Source organism: Solenopsis invicta, chromosome 10 (assembly GCF_016802725.1).
Source record: "Solenopsis invicta isolate M01_SB chromosome 10, UNIL_Sinv_3.0, whole genome shotgun sequence".
NCBI classification, from domain to species: domain Eukaryota; kingdom Metazoa; phylum Arthropoda; class Insecta; order Hymenoptera; family Formicidae; genus Solenopsis; species Solenopsis invicta.
The window spans coordinates 8,243,337-8,261,703 of record NC_052673.1 but is presented as its reverse complement, the minus strand read 5'-3'; the positions used below and the strand labels follow the sequence as shown (position 1 = coordinate 8,261,703).

Sequence of the window (18,367 nt, the reverse complement as noted above, 5' to 3'; positions counted from 1 at the left end):
TTTTATATATTGAATAATTAAAGAATTTACATTATGTAAAAAAGATCAGTTCCAATTTATAAAAATATCAATGATCTTTGTATGACCTTAAAAAACTGAGTATTTCAAAAATTGATTTTATCATTATTTGTAAAATAACTCCCTTCAAACCATACAACTTTCGTTCGACACATTTTTTGCATATATGGTTCTCCCATATATTACATACATGATTTTTCCATATCTTCCATATTTTTTTAGATATTTGCCTGCGGCAAATGGAATTCTGTATATTATATTGTGGTAATTTTACATTAAGTATAGAATAAGAAACGTATTTTTTAAATTTACTGGAACAAGCTTATTTTGTCAATAATATTCAAAACATTATCAAGTTTTTTATAACTTTTTGTTCTTCCTACGAGAATTTTATTTGTACGAAATAAAATATTCAAACAATATGTTTATACAAAGATTTATTACATCTTGAAATTTTCTTTTAAATCTTTTATTTGAAGCTTTATGTCAAGAATTTTGCTTTCAAAAGAAATATTTGAAATGCGCACACACAACGGAATTTAAAATTGTTCTTTATAACTTTCCATAAATTTTTATATAACAAATTTCTATTTATTGTTTGAAAAAGACCTTTCTAATTTTAAGGCTGTCACGTTCTTTCGTAATTTAAATAGATACTACTACTTGAATTCTTTTAATGAGGAATGAATCCGCGATATCGCAAAATTTAGATCACCCTCAATTCGAAGCTTTGCCTACCGCTAAGTAATTACAAGACAAGGCAAAAGTAAAGAAAAACTTTTAATCAGGCAGCGGTTTCCATTTAAAGCGATTCGTTGTGAAACTTGGCTACGATTTATTGTAAAAAGAAAAAAAATTAGATATCCTCAATTATGAAAAGCAAACAAAGATTATTAAATAATACAATATAAATTAAAAAATTAAATTAAAAATTAAATTAAAAATTAAATTTTGATAAAGAAATTAATGTTGCTTTTTTTGTAAACTGATTAACACTGCAGTGAAAGAACATATGTAACTAAAAAAATATAATTCAAAAATCAATTTATACTTTATTTAATATAAATTATAATTATTATTTAAAAGAATAAACATATTGACGCACATTGTATTGTAAATTGATTTCAGAATTAAAAAATAAATATGTGTACTAAACTTATATTTTCTTTACTGTATATTACTTACATTACTTCTAAATATATCTTTTTCCTTACATATACGTAAAATATATTTATAAGAATAGTAAAATAACGTTATAAATTTTGGACAATTATACAAAAGAATAGAGTCATAAATGATTTTAAACAATTATACGGTACATGCACAGTAGCAAGAAAGATATAACGAAGATATAACAAAAGTAGATCTTCAATAAATGAACATTTAATATCTTTTTAACGAATTTCCGTGAGGAAATTTCTGACTTTCTCTACCGCAGAATCCTTAACATTATATCCTACACGAATCCTTGCGTCTACGTACGTAGCCTTAAAGGAGGATCAAATTCTTTGCACAGAGTTAGTGGATAGATAGGAGATACTGTTACCTAAGCAGTTTACGTCGCTATTACCTTGGTAAAACTAGCGTCTTTAAAAAGATATATATTCTATCTAAAAATAAATCGCAGACATTGAAATATTATATTTCAACATAATGCTTCAGTAGTATCTAACGGAAGAATTTATTAAGATTTTTTACAATAGTATAGTTAGAAACAGTAGTGTCATGCATTTTATTTAATATCTTTGATAATATACTTGTCTTTATAATAACTAAACAAATATATGATTCCTTACTATAATAGTCTAAAATGTAAAATTTTGAAAAAACTATTTGCGCTTGGAAAACTTAATTCATTTTAGGCTAATGTTTTATTTTTCAAACAAAACTTGTATTAATAATATAATTTTTAATGTGTGTCAGAAACACTTTTATTAAGATTTTATTTAAAATGTTTAAAGATGCTTTTTTAAATATCTTTCAAGTCTTATGACATTTTTTTAGATTTATTTAAATTTAAACCAGAAAAGAAACATACGTCATTCAAAATCTGAATCTGTACAATACAAAAACAATTATGATTTTACTTTTTTCTCACCTGATATATTATGATTCATTATTTATTACGTGTAGTATAATATAATTTTAATAATTTGCATATATGATATAAAAAATGTACAAAGTATTACATTTTATATGTAAAATTTAATAGTTTAACTTTTCTAAAGTACGGTATAATATATCATACATCTTTAAAAGTTAGAAAAAAGTTATTTTCTTTATTCCAATTTCTTTACAACATCAGAACCAGTAAGATTTGAATCGCTGAATCTAAATCTAAAGTCAAAATTTCAAAATTTACAGTGATATGGTTAAAATTAGACAAAGTTTGGTTTCGTGTGAAATATAGTACAATAAAAAATTTCTATACATGATTTATTGAAATTTAATATCCAAGTTGGGGTTCTTAGAGTCGCTGATTCAAATCTGAAGTCAAAATTTATCAAAATTTTCAAAATAAAAGATAACTGCCCCAAAATTATAAAAAGTTAAATTGAAACTAAATTTGGTATCCGGGAGTTTTTCAAGGCCGTTAATTTCGAACCCAAAATCAAAGTTTATATTAAAAATACAAAATAACAAACCAAAATCGTAAAAAGTCGTATTTTATAATTTTTATGTTTTTTTTTATTCTTGCGACAGTACTGTAAGCATTTACAAGTTAATTTCTCTACATTTGTAATCAACGATTTTAAAAATATCAAGTTTCAAATAACTAGGCGTATTTCTTGCATGACATGACATTTTAATGTCATGTCAAATCCACAATTTTTAATTTTAATAATTATCAAAATCTGATTCCATATTTGTAATTAGTAACTTCAAAACCTTGTATACGACTTGTAAACGAAGTTTCACAAAATTCGCATGTAAAGATAAATGTACGCTTTAAAAGGTTAAATCTATTTCTCTTTTCCATTTGATATTTTTGACGTTATATTAATAAGTTTCTTTACAAGAATTATGATCTTTTCAAAAAGATTAAATAAATGATATGAAATTGAATGTAGCTCTACCAGCGCAGATACAAAAATAAATCGAGTGCATCTCTCTTAAATGTTTATATGTAAGTTGTAGGTTACAAATTGTCGTAATCGAATGCTCGCGTGTTTACGCAGAATCTAATCTGGTGAGTGAAAAATCAGCACTCCCACGAGGAAGAGTTTTCTCTTCGAATCACGAATTCGCGCGCTTATCAGAATCGACGATTCCTCTCGATCGTATTACAAAATCTCGGAAAATAGCACTTTAAAACTGAAGGAAACGAACTAATACTCGAGATATAAAAGCTACTTTACTAAATGGAAGTGTGTACACAAATACTTTAAAGAGAAAAATATTTTAAAGAATACAAAATTTTTAAATGTAAATAATAAAACAAAGAGACAGAGAGAGACTTAAAAAGAAATGAAACAATATTTAGCAAATATAAACTGGAACCTCGAATTATCGTAAAAGTATTTATTATGATGTAAATATAATTTGGAGTTATTGTAAAAGAAACATTGTCACAGTCGATATAACAAATAAATTTGTTGACCGCACATGCATTCCCAAAATTAATGCAATCGCAATTTGAGCCCACTCGATATGCTATAACAAATATTGAGCAAATTTTTCCCGCTTGGATTTGTCAATATTCTTGTTTTTGCAAACAACTACGATCCGTTTCGTTTCGTCCAATCAACTCGATAGGATGGTTATTAAAATTGCGAATGGAGTTAACCAACAGGAATATGTGTTGAAACTCGTTTCCGCAATTGCAAGAAGAAACTACAAAACCGAAATATCGATCATGAGATTTAATATTAAAAGGCACGCAGAACGTACACAATGCGTAGAAATATTCCATCTGGTATAAAAATATTCTGTATTTTTGCTTTGCTTTTCTATTTTGTACCCAGTAATGTATAAACAAACTAAAATATCTCTAAAAATAAAATTCAAAAAACTTCGAGGAAAATATTATATTTACACAAAAAAAACAAGAGAGAGGAAACATAAAGAATGAGTTTTTTGTTATATGTGACAAAGATCTCATTGTTTTAAATTATATTGATAATGATAGAATTGTACGTTAAGCAAAAGTGAGGACAGTTTTATTTGCTTTTCTTTTAAAGACTAACTGAAGTAGCTTATTTATTTATTTGTATTACAGTTTTGTAAAATTTTATAATTGTCAGAGTAAAATCAGATTTTAAAATCAATTTTAATCGGATTAGTTATTCATTTAATGTATACAACTAAACATTCTATAATTACTATAATCGGATAAGACTTTTTTTTCTCTCTAAAGCGCATATGCAAACTTCACGCGAGATAGACGAAATAGCCTGTCATCTGCCATTGCGTCGAAAAATTTCAAACAAAAGTTCGTAAATTCTACAGACGTCTATATAGATATATCTCTTTTTCCCATCACGGATGCTATATAAAACTCATGCTAAAACGCAGCAGCGGTGTAATCGTCGCACTGGCTCACTGGCATACGGCCAGACACTTTTTGTACTGGCAAAAGAGCGCGAATAAAATTATATGGCGGAGAGATAAAAAAGAAAAGGGAAAGATACTGTGCGGTACTCCATAATAATGGGATATACTGCATATATATTTAAACATCCGATGATACCGTATAATAATCCGCATAGTAAATACGATGAAAACTTTACGGCGAGATTGCCATTTATTATTTACAATACGATTTGTTTCACATTGAACATTAATTTCTAATAAATAACGTCACAGTGGATAATAATAATTAATTAATCAGATTATTATTACACACAATTTTGAAATAAGATTAAACTAAAATGATTATAATAAAATTAGGATTATATCGTAAAATTATTGTAAAAACCATATTATAAATATTCTAAAGTAACATTGAGAATTGCAATCTAAACCACGTCATTTCTTTACATCAATTTCTGTATGGAAGATGGATTTGGAAATATTGCGCAAGCGATAGATTTCGATATACGTACATCGTTGCATAAAAGTAGGTCGAAACGAGTGGCAGTGCAAGCACCGCTTTTCATGGAGCATTAGTTAGATAATTACCGGCAATTAACTGCACCTTCCGAGTGCGGTAATGCATCTTCTTTCTGGCATCAGCACAATATGCTACCGTAGATCAAAGTACAGTTAATAAAGGTTTAAAGTTGAATCCAATACAAGGGCAAATTCCTTGTTTTTATTCCTTGTTTTATCGAAATGGTAAGAGAAATTAATTATAAATATAATATATTGACGTATTTCTTAAGTTCAATTATTATAAAAGATACCAGAAAATACTAAAGCATCACATAATGAAATCAAATAAATCCGCTATATAATTTATACACGAACAAATTTAAAAGGTGCATGATTGTATTTCACTGACTGATGGGAAAAAAGAATTTCTAAGGCTGCTAGTAAGCAATAGCTTTCAGAAAGCGTTTTTCAAGACTTATAATTACCGCCGGTATTGGAATACTTAATTTGATATGCGCGTACCTTTAACGACCCCAGCTTTAATTGCCAATTTCATTTAGTTGCTGTGTGTTCACTGTACGCACAAAATAAAATTAAAATAGATATTTTCTTCATTATGATCCTCTATCACAATTCTTTGAAAGAAAGAGAGAAATTCGTTGGAATGTGATTGTCATAATTAAGTTGGGACTCCTTTATGCAATTATTCCTTCTAAAATTCTTATCGTAAAAATTGCGCAAGAATTAATTAAATATTTTTTCTGGTGTGCAGAATTATTTCTTTAAAAAACAAAAAACCGCAGGTTTTTTACCTTCTTGCTTAAAATTAATTAATACCGTAATCATTTCGCTGCAGTTTTGCACAGATTTTTCACGTTTAATTACTGCGATAGTTACGCCGAAACAAAGAAAGCAATTTACCGCGTAGAAGAAATTAAGTAATTCTTTCATCGCGCATAATTACCTAAATGACCGAATTTTAAGAGTTCTTGAAGCAGGAAAGTGAATCACACGTACTCGTTATTCATCTGCCTAATTAATCCTGAAAAATTAGCATCCTTAGCATTTTTAGTTTAGAAAGTTTTCAGTTGATCTACTGGCTGGCAAAAATCGGGATTAACATTCATTTACCTGAAAATTTGTAATGTTTACTACATTTTACCGGGAAATCGTGACAACGCGTTAACGTTATTTCCGTATCGCGATATTGTGTTGTTATTCCGACATTGCTAAACGTCATTCAATTAGTAGAAAAAATTTTACACCTGCGGCGTTATATTTTGTGGACGGAGATTAAAATAAAAATTTTTTATCGATGTGAAATGGTTTTTTCGAAGCGCCGAATGAAAATTTACTCGAAGCAAAAGTCAGACTTCTGTTTTATCGAGGTCCCAGTATCTTAATTGGGAGCTTCGGATATTTAATATCAACAATAAAGAAACTGCAATTACATTTTTGCGAAAGAAAAATTGACTCTAAATTGATCGGAGGATTATCCTTCTCGACCCACCACATTTCACTTAGGATATAAAAACGTAGCTTCTCTTAGTGGAAAAACGCCCTCATCGTTACGAAGAAAACACCTCGGCGTTTTCTTTTCATAACGTGCGCATATCTTTGGTCGCGGCGAGAGAGATCATCCGAGAGAGAAAATATTTTTAATGGAAAAATATCGACGAGCTGTACTTTGAAAAACTGTAAATTTGACTCTCAACGTTAATATTCTTAACACGTGGACTATATGGAGGTCTTGAGTTTTTTCGCGTTGCGCAGCAAATGCTATTCAAATGAATATCATCAGATGTAATCAAATTTAGGTGTAATTGTTTAAGAATATGTACAATAATATGAACAATCTCTGTGGCAGCAAATAAATAATACAACGCGTAATAAAAAAAATAAATAAATAGCGCGCGTTCAAAAATGAATAAATGATACGTAATAAAATAAATAATGTCGAATAATAAAGCGCGACGCGCAAAATAAATAGCAAATCGAAAATTAATATTAAATCGGGGATTATTAATTATTACTAAGCTATTATATTAATATTCAGAAAGTAGGAATAACTAGATTGCGCGCTGTATCAATTCATCGCGATATATAACAGTTTAAATATCATTACAGAAGATTCCGTTCTTTTTTCTCTTTCCTTTTTTCTCTCGAATCCAAATAGGTTTTGTGACACTGTCGTTTGAAGCGGGAGTTATATACTCCGGAGAGAAGAAATAAACTCTTCGCTCCAGGTGTGCGGAAAAACCAAGCGATACAGGATCGTTAGAGAGAACCAAAATGCTTTCTTACGAGTGTAATCTCGCGTTCGCAGCTCCCACAGCTCTTATTATAAGAATACCACATAGGGATCCCGACAAACGAAATTACGCGAGGAGTCTTATTACGATCGCTCTCGAGACTCTAGGAAAATCCGATTATCGCGTGAGCTGTTCCATGAATCATTACGTGATCTCGCAAATCAAATTGCGTCTGCATTTGCACAAGAAATACGATATATCTAAACAAAAAATGATATTTTATCCCTGCTGCATGTGTCTCTGAAAAGTTTGCTACCAAGTGACGAACGTCAGTTTATAATTTCCCAGCTAATATAAAATCTATTTTTCTTTTTTTCTCTTTGGATTGCTGCGCGATAATCAGATGGGATTTATCTCTCAAAATGGCGAATGAAATTTCTCATTTAATTTTATTATTATACACGCTTAACGCACATATACGCGGGCACACATTGAACGTTAATCTACCTCTGACAAACGAACAGGAAGCAGAAATTCCTTTCGTGCAGCTTCAACAGACCGCACTCAGCGGCGGATGAAATTTATCAAACGGCGCGTAATTACATTCTTGAATCTAAACTGCTGTTCACTGTTCCATTTCTACCTACTGAAAAGATACAACATCGAACATTTACAAAGTTTTAACAAACGACAATACACCCAGAAATTTTCTTCCAGTCACAACTTCGTTGAGAATTCATTAAACCTAGAGTTACGAACATTATATTTTGCAATTCGAATACCAAGTATAATTTCCAAACTCTATCAGAGTTGAACGTCTAGAAATAGAACGAAATAGTTCTGTATATCTCCCTCGGAGCAAGATGACATTTCGAAAAACAATTCCAATCTACAGGAACATAACGCGTTCAACAATAAACGATATGATTTCAATAAACAATTTTTTTTTTTATTTTATTTTATAAAGGTAAAGCCTCTGCAAAACCTTGATAAAAAAAAGAAGTTTGACATTTTAGCACGTCCTATATTCCCTTTAATTTTAAAAGAAGTTCCAAACGAATGAGAGCTTGAACGAAGACATTTCAACAATGCCAATTGTTCGGCAATATTTTCAAGCAAATCGCGAGAGCAAAATTGCGCATATTCGCGACCCATTCTACCTAGAACCCCGTTTGCGCGTTAGATTCAGCCCAGTTAACTCGATGCGGCAGTACTTGCGAATGCGAAATAAAAAATTCGAGAGGCCTTCGATTGTCAGCCGACCAAAGCGTACTCTCATAATCAAGATATCGGTCACGAGAAGTAGGAATTAGTTTGCGGATGCGATTTCGCGGATTTTAACGACTTTTAGAAACCCCATTTTCTCATTCGGACAACACCAGCGGATGACGTTGATTAAATTATATTCTCCCTCCCCTCCCCCCTCTTTAGCGTTGACGAAAGAAAAAGATTCGCACCCTTCGAGTAACTTGGCGCTCGTTAAATTTTGGCGCTTTAATTGCGATTTTCTTTGCTCGCACGTTTCAACGGGTAGTCGTACGGGTAGCTCTCACTGCGATGCGCATTTGATATAACGGAGTCGCGCACATTTTCATTCATCGTTTCCGGCACATCGCGTCGAGAAACATACGCTCGGCGGACGCGGACGGGGTGCCGGCGATTCGGCCGGCGCCGCGGATCAGGCCGCACTGTCTTCCCAGATGAGAGAGAGGGTGGCCTGCTTCCGGCACCCTCCACCGGTGGCGCAGCTGCAGTCGAAAACAACCCTCTGGGTGAGCCTCGATCGCACCTAGCAGGTGCGTTGCACCAATCCTGCCGCGGCGAGCGTGGGAACGCGAGATTTACCCCGATTTGTCAGTACATTTCTTTTTCTAAAGATATAATAATATTGGAAATATTATTAAGTAATTGTAATAAAAAATAAAAATTATATTATTTGTAATTTAACTGAATGATGTTGTAATCGTAAATATTTTATAATTATACGGAAAGAACAGTTTTGCTGAAATGTCTAAAAGTTTACTTGAATGATCTGAAAATAGTTTTGCGGGAAACAATTATGAAGCAATGTCAAGAAGTTTTGACGTTTTGGTAACCAGTTTGAGCGTCATAACTAACCTACATAATTATTTTGATGGTGCAACGAAGTTATTTTCAGATCCACCTGTACCCTAGCTAAATTTTTAAGTAGCCTATTAAAAATCGGTAGCAGAATTTAATGTAATGTGACGGAAGCAAATTTCAAGCAGGCATAATATTAAAAACATTTAATGTACATTTAATGTAAATTTAACGTTGTCAGAAGTGCACTAAATTTCATGCACAAGCTTTTCAGTTATAGCGACATTACATTTAACGTGCATTGAATTTTATGTTGTAACTTAAAAATACATTGAACTTCATAGCGTTTTTAACAGTGCACTTTAGGAGAACGTTGCTCAGTACGTAATGTTATTATATATATATATAATTTTTTTTTTACATTCGGACTTTTTACGTCTCAAGAATTCTTGGCTGTCATTTAACACGATGACGATGTCATTTATGTACATAAACCTTTCTTGTCGTTTTAGATTTCCACAATACATTCTGTAAAATTGCTACAATTTCTGCATGCGTGCATCTGTGCAATTTATAAGTATAATTTCTATATAATAAATTATCCATATAGCACAGAACATTGCAGCAACATTGTAGCAATGTTGCAATTGCATTGCAATATTGCAAAGATGTCGTAGAAACATTGCGATGTTGAATGTTGAAGTGTGAATATTTTTTCAATATTGAATCTATGTTGAATTTTCTACATTAGACATTAGACATTTCTGCAATGTCTCATTAATATTTTATCAATATTTTACAATGTTGCTGCAATATTCGCAATCTTGCGATTAAATATTGCTGAGATGTCGATACAATATTAGTGTGCTGTACGAGTTAAATTGCATTTGCGGTGTATTCTGAAACAAGAGATATAAATTCTTTGGAACAATCCATTTCTAACTGGCTATAGTATCTCAATTACTCGCGGTCAAATGTATATCGCATGACCATGACGGGATTGGAGAACTGAGGGATTTTCAAAATATTAAATCTCCGGATTTTTGAAATTTTAAATCGGCCGCGATGGAACGACAAAAAAAAGGGGGAAACGATCTTGAAAGTTTATGTTCTCGTCGTTTGAAGAGACAAGTGCCCTCCCTCGAGGGCAGTGAGCGACGATAAACTGCGATCAGCGTGTAAATAGCTTTCACCTCGTAACGCAGGCTAAACGACAGGGGGCGGTAATAAATCAACTTCAGCTGAAATTTCCTAAGTATTTGTAATTCCCGGATAGAACGCGTCGAGGAACTTCTATCTCCCGATGCATTTTCAACTTTCAAGATAACCGTAATCCGCAAAAAAATTAAAAAGAAAGTAAGAGGAATCGAAGGTATTGGAATAATACAATTTTGAACGGATCACGTTGCAAGTTTAAGAGTTCTACTCGAAACATTTTTTATAAGGTAGACGCTTCAGAGACCGGATACGGATCTACATGCGGGTTTACATGAAATTCATCGGGTGTTATTAATCTCAAATGATGTTTCAATTGTAATATTAAATTTTCAATATTTAAGATTATAATTAAATTTTAATAAAAAAAAAAAGAAACATTTGAGATTAATAAAAGTGTACAGGTACATGTTCGATCGGCAGGACGTTCACCTTGAAATTCTAAAATTCTAAAATTCTCGTTTTGGTCTTCGTGCCATAATATCCTACGGAATCTCAGTTAAATACCTACGTTTACAGTCGGCGTGCGTTCAGGGGCTATTAAGCGGCCATGATTTGTTCGTAATTGCTGTGCAACTATTTTAGCCTCTATTCCATTTATTTTAATGGAACATTCTCAGTTCGTTCAATCGATGCAACGGAGAGTAAGCGCTTCCCCCCGACAAGAACCGTCCACGATCTCGTAGCCGGTATGCGTAGGTACATGTACTCCACGTACTGTCGCGTCGCGTAACGTCTACGACATTAACGTTAGACAAGGCGCATTTAGATGCGAAACATGCGCCAATGCAAACTTCTCTCAAGGCGTTGTGTCGCACGAACAAGTTCGGAACAGCCTCGCGCACTGTCGCACCAGTAACTATGGACACTTGGCGGACGTTACACCGCTGGTATTACCTTGATTGTTTCGGCAACAGCGAGCGAGAGAGTTAACGCCTGAGTAACTCGGTTATTGCGGTCCTATTCAGATGATCAAAGACTTCACGTATCGCCCCTCGGGATTATATTAAATTAATAATTAAAATGCTAGTTCTACGAAAATTTACACAATTCCTAATTAAATTCCTAATTCTCATTGAGAATTTCAATTCCCCTTTTAAATTATTCCAATGCGTATGCAGCAGCCACGTGAACGACAGGTTTTATATAATATGTGAAACTGTGTTGAGCATTAGTAATTAAATTACGAGTTCGAATTTTGATTCCTATCTCTCTTTAATTAAAAAAAAAATGCGCAAAAGAATACTTTGCATTTCACATATAATATAATTTAATAATATTCAATATTCAACATCTTCCTTATAACGAAATACTTATAGAGCTACTTTTTCCCCCGACAGTATTACGTTTCATGATTTCCCCAGACGCTGAAAAGATTACGTGTATTAATTGACTTTTTAATCGCTAAAGAATATCGGATTGTTTTCAAAAAGTTTCCACGGATATCAATGTAAATTTGAAGATTATGAATCAGGCAAATATATTAGAGATTTAATGTATGTAATTTTGGCAAACGGAGGACGGCAATCAACCTGGCCATTGACGAAACTGATGGCATGTGTAGCGGGACGTGGGTCGTACGTGCATAATCGATGCGACAACATGACCCAATGCGGCGTGTTTCACCCTCACTTCACCTCGGCTGCCATTCATCGACTTGGTCGATGGTCGACCTTGTCAACTTGACTTGAGAAACACGACAATAGGGAATTGCCATTAGGAACGCGTAGATTTAATCGCCCAGCCTCGTTATCCAAATCTGATTTTGAATTGGGTTAAAAAAACTTCAATTAATACAGTTAATGGATTTTATAAATACTCAGCCATACGTGTGCTAACCGTACATTTAGTAAAACTGATAAATCGTGGCGAACAATAAAAATATTGTGCAAAATTCAAGTATTAATAATATTTAAAAGGCATAAGACACAATTAAATTGACTTCTTTTCTATCGTTTTGATCTATTACCAGTCGAAATGTACATGTATTAATTTGTTAATCTTTTTTTTTTACCTAATTAAATATTATGATGATAATATTTAATTTGTTCAGTTGGAAAGAAATTTTGTGTTTAGTAATTGTCAAATTTTACTTAAAATTGTAACAATTAAGATAAAAACTTTTTCTAATAATTTGAAAATTTTATGATCGTTGATTGGTTGTGTTTAATAATTTAGAATAAACCCTAACGAAATATCCATGTTACAAATCAAGAGAGTGAGAGAGTGCAAAAACGTTAAATTATATTATAAATTAAAATACACCTCCCTGATTTTGAACTTTAACAGGATATCTAGCTGATGGACACTTAAATCGATGTATAACTATATTAAAGAAATGAAACTTATTCTATCATTAGTAATAATAAAATTTAAGTTAATTTTATTTTGTGTTCAAAATATAGAATTCATCACATCATCAAAATGTACTTTATCAATAGAAGAATATTTTTATTATAATATTTATCATACATTGGTTTAGAATAAAACTTCTCATTTCTTCGTTATCACAACAAGGAAAATTCTACCTTTATATATCGTCTGCAGAAAAAAGCGAAATTTCACTACGATCAATTTTACAGTTAAGCTTCAGTAAGTTTATCTTCATTAACGTTAACTTATTTCAAGCTTATCGACTACAGGCAATTCTGTACTTTATAGAATCGAGGCTCTTATCGATTTTATTATACACTGCGTTGAACTCGATGATATAGAAACACTTTGCAGTCCGTCGATAAAATGGTATTTCCCACTCGGATATGTAATTCTAAATATGTAACGCGCAAATTTCACTCATTTACCTTTATATGTTAGACTATCGTCTGTTGGCAATCTCGTTTTCAATCCAAGTTACGAAAAATCGATTTAAGAAATTGGGTTTCTCAAACATGAATTTCCATTACTGTGTTATCACTTTTTGGTTATAACGAAAGATGAAACAAGAAAATCTGAGAAAATATGTTTATTCTGCAAACTCCGTATCGCTACATTTCCCTTGATTACATTTTCAATTTTATGTAATCTTATATAATCTCCGTAAAAATTCTTTTTTTTCTTTTTCTCTCCCCCTCTCTTTCTCTCAGTCGAGAAAATAATGTAGTAAAATATAATAATAATAATATTATTTTTTTTTTTATCTATTTACGTATTTCTAAAATTTTGTTTATCACTTTTATGTCATAGTCTTTTTCAACTTTGTTCATTTATTAAATGCTTTATTTGTAAATTCAAGTATTACGTCGCTTAATAAAAATCTATTAATATTACATTAAATGCAAGTATAAATAAATTATTGTTAATATTATTATTATTAATTTTATTATTACGGATTTTGTACACAATTTTGCAATTTCCTATTCGGAACAATTACGAAAGAGAGACAGAAAGAGCCATTTTCAATATTTAAAGCTACTTATTATTTTATAATATTGCATAAAATAACGGTATTAAACAACGTCCTAAATTTCATGGACGAATTCCTCGAAAGAGGAATTAAATTAAATTATTGCATTAATTGCGGAAATGTCAACCAAATCCTAATCTGAATTATTAAATCGAGCTGGGATTGATGTTCCCGCAGATACGTAATCAATATATTGTAATAAATAGTATTTACTTTTGTCAGAGAACTCCAAAATACAGGTTATACAGAATGTGATACGTATCCTTTGATTCGCTGTGTAATTTAACATTTTCCATGTTATTTAATTTGTGATTCTTTTTGAAAAATGTCGTATAAAACAGTTCTTGTATAAAACCTCTGACGCAACGTATTAAAATAATTCAGAAAGTTATTTTTAAAATTTTTCTGTGAAGAACAAAAATAGACGCAGAAATCTCTGCTGTTTTCACTACAACGTAATAAGATAGAGTAATTTTTCCCAATTAGTTAGTGTTATTCACCTCGTAACATCTCTTGCTAACATCTCCTGAATTAAATTTTATTTTTTTTTAGTAACTCTTTTAATGAACATACCGAATAAAACCGAATCAGCGAGAACGCCACATCAGTTTCGTATAATCAGGTGACGAACAATGAAATTGTCGGAATGCAACTTGCTACTAATTCGATTTACGCGAGGCTGAATCCGGAACTCAGTGTAACATCGCATCACTGGGTCGAGCAAACGCTCCAGATTAAAGAGCATTAACGCACTGGATCTCGCATTAACAGCAGAAAATCGCTTGTCTTTAACATACTGCAACTAATCTCTTAATCTAATTAAAAAAACCAACTAATAAATACTAACAAGATGTTCCACAAATTATTAATAATACTTTTAAGCATTTTTTCTTAAAACTGTATAATAAGATTATTGCGTTAACTCGACAGATTTTTCTAAACTTTGGTTAAAAAGACTGAATATAATAATATATATACATACATATAATATATAAATACAAAATAAAAATTAATATAAGTAATACAATAAAACAATTATAAAATGTAATAAGTTAGGATATGTAATATAATTAAAAGGAAACGAGAGATAGACGAAAAAGATAAAAAATGATAAATGATAAACAAAATAAGTAAAAGAGAGAATATATGTATATAACATTTTATATATAAAATGTAGTAAAATAATAAACAAAATATGAATGGAAATACAGTAATTGAGAAAAACGGAAATAGAATTTTCTTTATTTTAAATCTAAATGATCCCTTACAAGTTCGTAATATTATTTTTAAATATGACAAAAGTAATTGAAAGAATGACATTGTTTTGATAGCCTTTCGCCGCGAGATATTACGTGCGCGCAGTGTTAATGTTTTATGTCCATATTTCAAAGATCGATGTATTTTATTATTCTTTTCGCAAAATGTCTGCACATATTTTAATTGCAACAGCGTAATATTTTAATAATAATCGAAGCGTTCTAAATAATTGTTTTAAATCTATGTTTTTAGAAAATGATAATTGCATTATATATTATAAAGTTATACATATATGATATCATTTGTTATATTTTTTTTTTCAATTTATTTATTTTCAAAAAATAAAAAAACGTTAAGTACAATTATAATTGCATTGTTCAAACTATTTATTCCAATTTTTCCTTAATTTTAAATATCTTGGTTTGCAAAAAAGTTAATTCATTATTTAACCTTTAAAAATATGAATCTAACAAAACACTATAGAATTCAGCAAAGCTTTTTGTATCTCTTCTCTAGCAATTCTAATTTTTTAGCAGATACGACGATATTTCAAAAAAGTTATTCTGTAATTATTTTACGCATAATTACAACATCACCACGAAAACTAGCCTTTCCATTATTTGTGATTAATTTCTGCGTACAGGTTAATAAAACTTTACGCGCTCTGCCGCGAACGCACTTTGCGTTAATTAAACGATCATGTTAAATTGGCGGTTCATGATCAAGCTCGTCGTTATCGATTTTAATTTTGCCCTAGCAACACGGCGCGTTATATTTTCGAATTATTCCGAATTATTCGTAGCTCTTGTGTAAAGTTTTGTATCCAGTCATTATCGTTTTTCTTGTTTTTCTTCGGATTTTTCCAATGAGATTTATCCTCGTTCTGAAGAGAGAATACCGCTGATATAAATCCAAAGTTTTCGACCGAACCTTCCTCCGGGGAATCGAAAGCGACGTTCGTCGAATTATGACCGAATTACGACGTAAGTTCAATATGAATGAATATCACGATCTTATAAATATCTTAAATGCAAAAGCTTCTGCAAAATCTTTCTAAATTCTTCGAAGTGAAATATCTTTATTCCCGATCTTACGATATGTAATAACCATCTTGCGCAGTATTACAAGATAAAAAAGAATTTTTATTGTTACGCTTCTTTCAACTCTTTTGTAGCGAAATTGCAAGAATTCTTCATTACGTAAATCCATTTCCTAAGAAAATTCCTTTTTAAAAAGGAATACGTTTATAAGATATACTTATGTATATAAAGAGGATCTTTTCCGGCTGGATATAAGTGGCGGTTTGTTAATAACGACAAATATTCTCGAAATAGATTTCGATCGTCAAAGTAATGATTTCCTACTTGTTAAGAAACATCGATATTTTTTTTTAATACTGGGGCATAACTTCTATTTTAGATTCTTTGAATAAACGATTATAAAGTAATGAAGCGATAACAGCGAAGTCTGGAGGTCGTTTCACGACCCGTAAGTTTTAATGAAGCACACGTGCGACACGTTCTTCGCGTTATATTATTTTTACCACGGCGATTGGTCAATAATCCGTATTTTCGGTTCCGAAGGTCACAATAATATTTTATTGTCGTTATCGAACATACATTTCTCAATGTTCGCAAAAAGATTGACAATGAAACCGTAGCTTTAGTTCAAAAACTAAATGTGGCTTTGAAAGAATACATTTGAGACAACTTCATGCAGCTAAATTTAATCTTAATTTAATAATAAGAGAATATTATATATTGTTATAAATAATTATAATTAAATATTAATTATAATTATTAATAACAATATATAATATTCCTTTATTATTAAATTAAGATTATTATAAATAATTAAAAATTAAATATTATAAATAATTAAAAATTATAATTAATTTATAATATTAAATTATAATTAATTTATAATATTAAATTATAATTATTTTATAATAATAAATTATATTTTATTTATAATTATAATTAATTAATTATAGTAAATAACAAGTAATATTAAACAATATTTAATTATAATATGCTGCATATAATAATATACAGAAACAAAAATGTAATCACATACAATTTTTCACTTTTTTATATTTTGCTTTATTTCTCTCTTTTTTCTCCTCTTTTTCTCTCTTTCTTATTTATAAAAATCTCTGTTTCTTATTTATAAAAATACAAAAAAAAAAGAAAGGAAGCATCGCTTCACTGAATCTTTACCGCAGCATCCTATGACATTTTACTAATTCTTGCGAAAATCGCACTGGAAGTGCATCGATAAGTAAAGGCGACCTGGATGTTTTACCCCGACCTTTCCCCCATTTATGAGCGGTCCATAGAAAATCTGTGAAACGCATATGCATGAACGCAGTCGCCCGCTGCGAAGAGTCCTGGGGCGAGCTAGAAAAAACTGGAACCAGTATCGAAACCGGGACAACACCAGCAGTAGCAGCAGGTGTATGCCCCACATTCTCCGCTCTCGCTTTTCGAAGAAGCGCTGATGAAAAAAGGAACCCAACAAAGGAGCTCGACTTCTTTTAAATTATTATGTAAGAGGAAAAAATCTTTCTTCTTCTTTTTATATTAAATTCTCAATGAAATTCAATGAATCTCTCAAGATTATTTCTCCAATATAGATTTTTAAAAATGTAAAATTCAACTAAAAAAATGAGAAAAAAAACCCATCTCGATCTGCAATAGATTGGCGCCTAATAATAATTTTTGTGTGAATTCTTACAATCTTCAGTCTATACAAAGTACGCACATACAGTCTTAACACATGTAAACACAGTCTTAACATGTGTAAACACGGTCTAAAAATGTAGACGTGAAGGGAAGATTTTCAAAATTTAAAATCCACAAAATAATTGATAACGAACAATAAAATTTTTTTTTAATTTTAAGGAAAATAAAAACAAATTTTCACTATCAAGGAAAAAAATTAAATTTAAAATAACAAACGATATATTGGAAGAAAAGCATTTGCGTCAAAATTTTAAACAGACTTTGATTGCATAAGAGAAGGATTTAATTGAATTTCCTTCGTCAACATGGAACAGCGCATATTCTATCACGTTACATGTCTATCGACGTCAACGAGCCAGCGTCTTCAAGAACATCCCGGACGT

General features: G+C 30.9%; 1 protein-coding gene across 3 annotated transcripts in view; it reads right to left on the bottom strand.

Annotated features, from left to right (window-relative positions):
- Window positions 1-8,988, bottom strand: part of LOC105197287 (octopamine receptor beta-3R) — a 191,948-nt gene extending 182,960 nt beyond the window's left edge. For 2 of the 3 annotated variants that reach the window (XM_039454519.1, XM_039454520.1), the window contains exon 1: window positions 8,762-8,988. The gene's annotated coding sequence lies outside the window, so the exon portion shown is untranslated. The remainder of the gene's footprint in view (window positions 1-8,761) is intronic. The other variant, XM_039454522.1, reaches the window with a different exon arrangement.
- Between the last annotated feature and the right edge of the window lie 9,379 nt (window positions 8,989-18,367).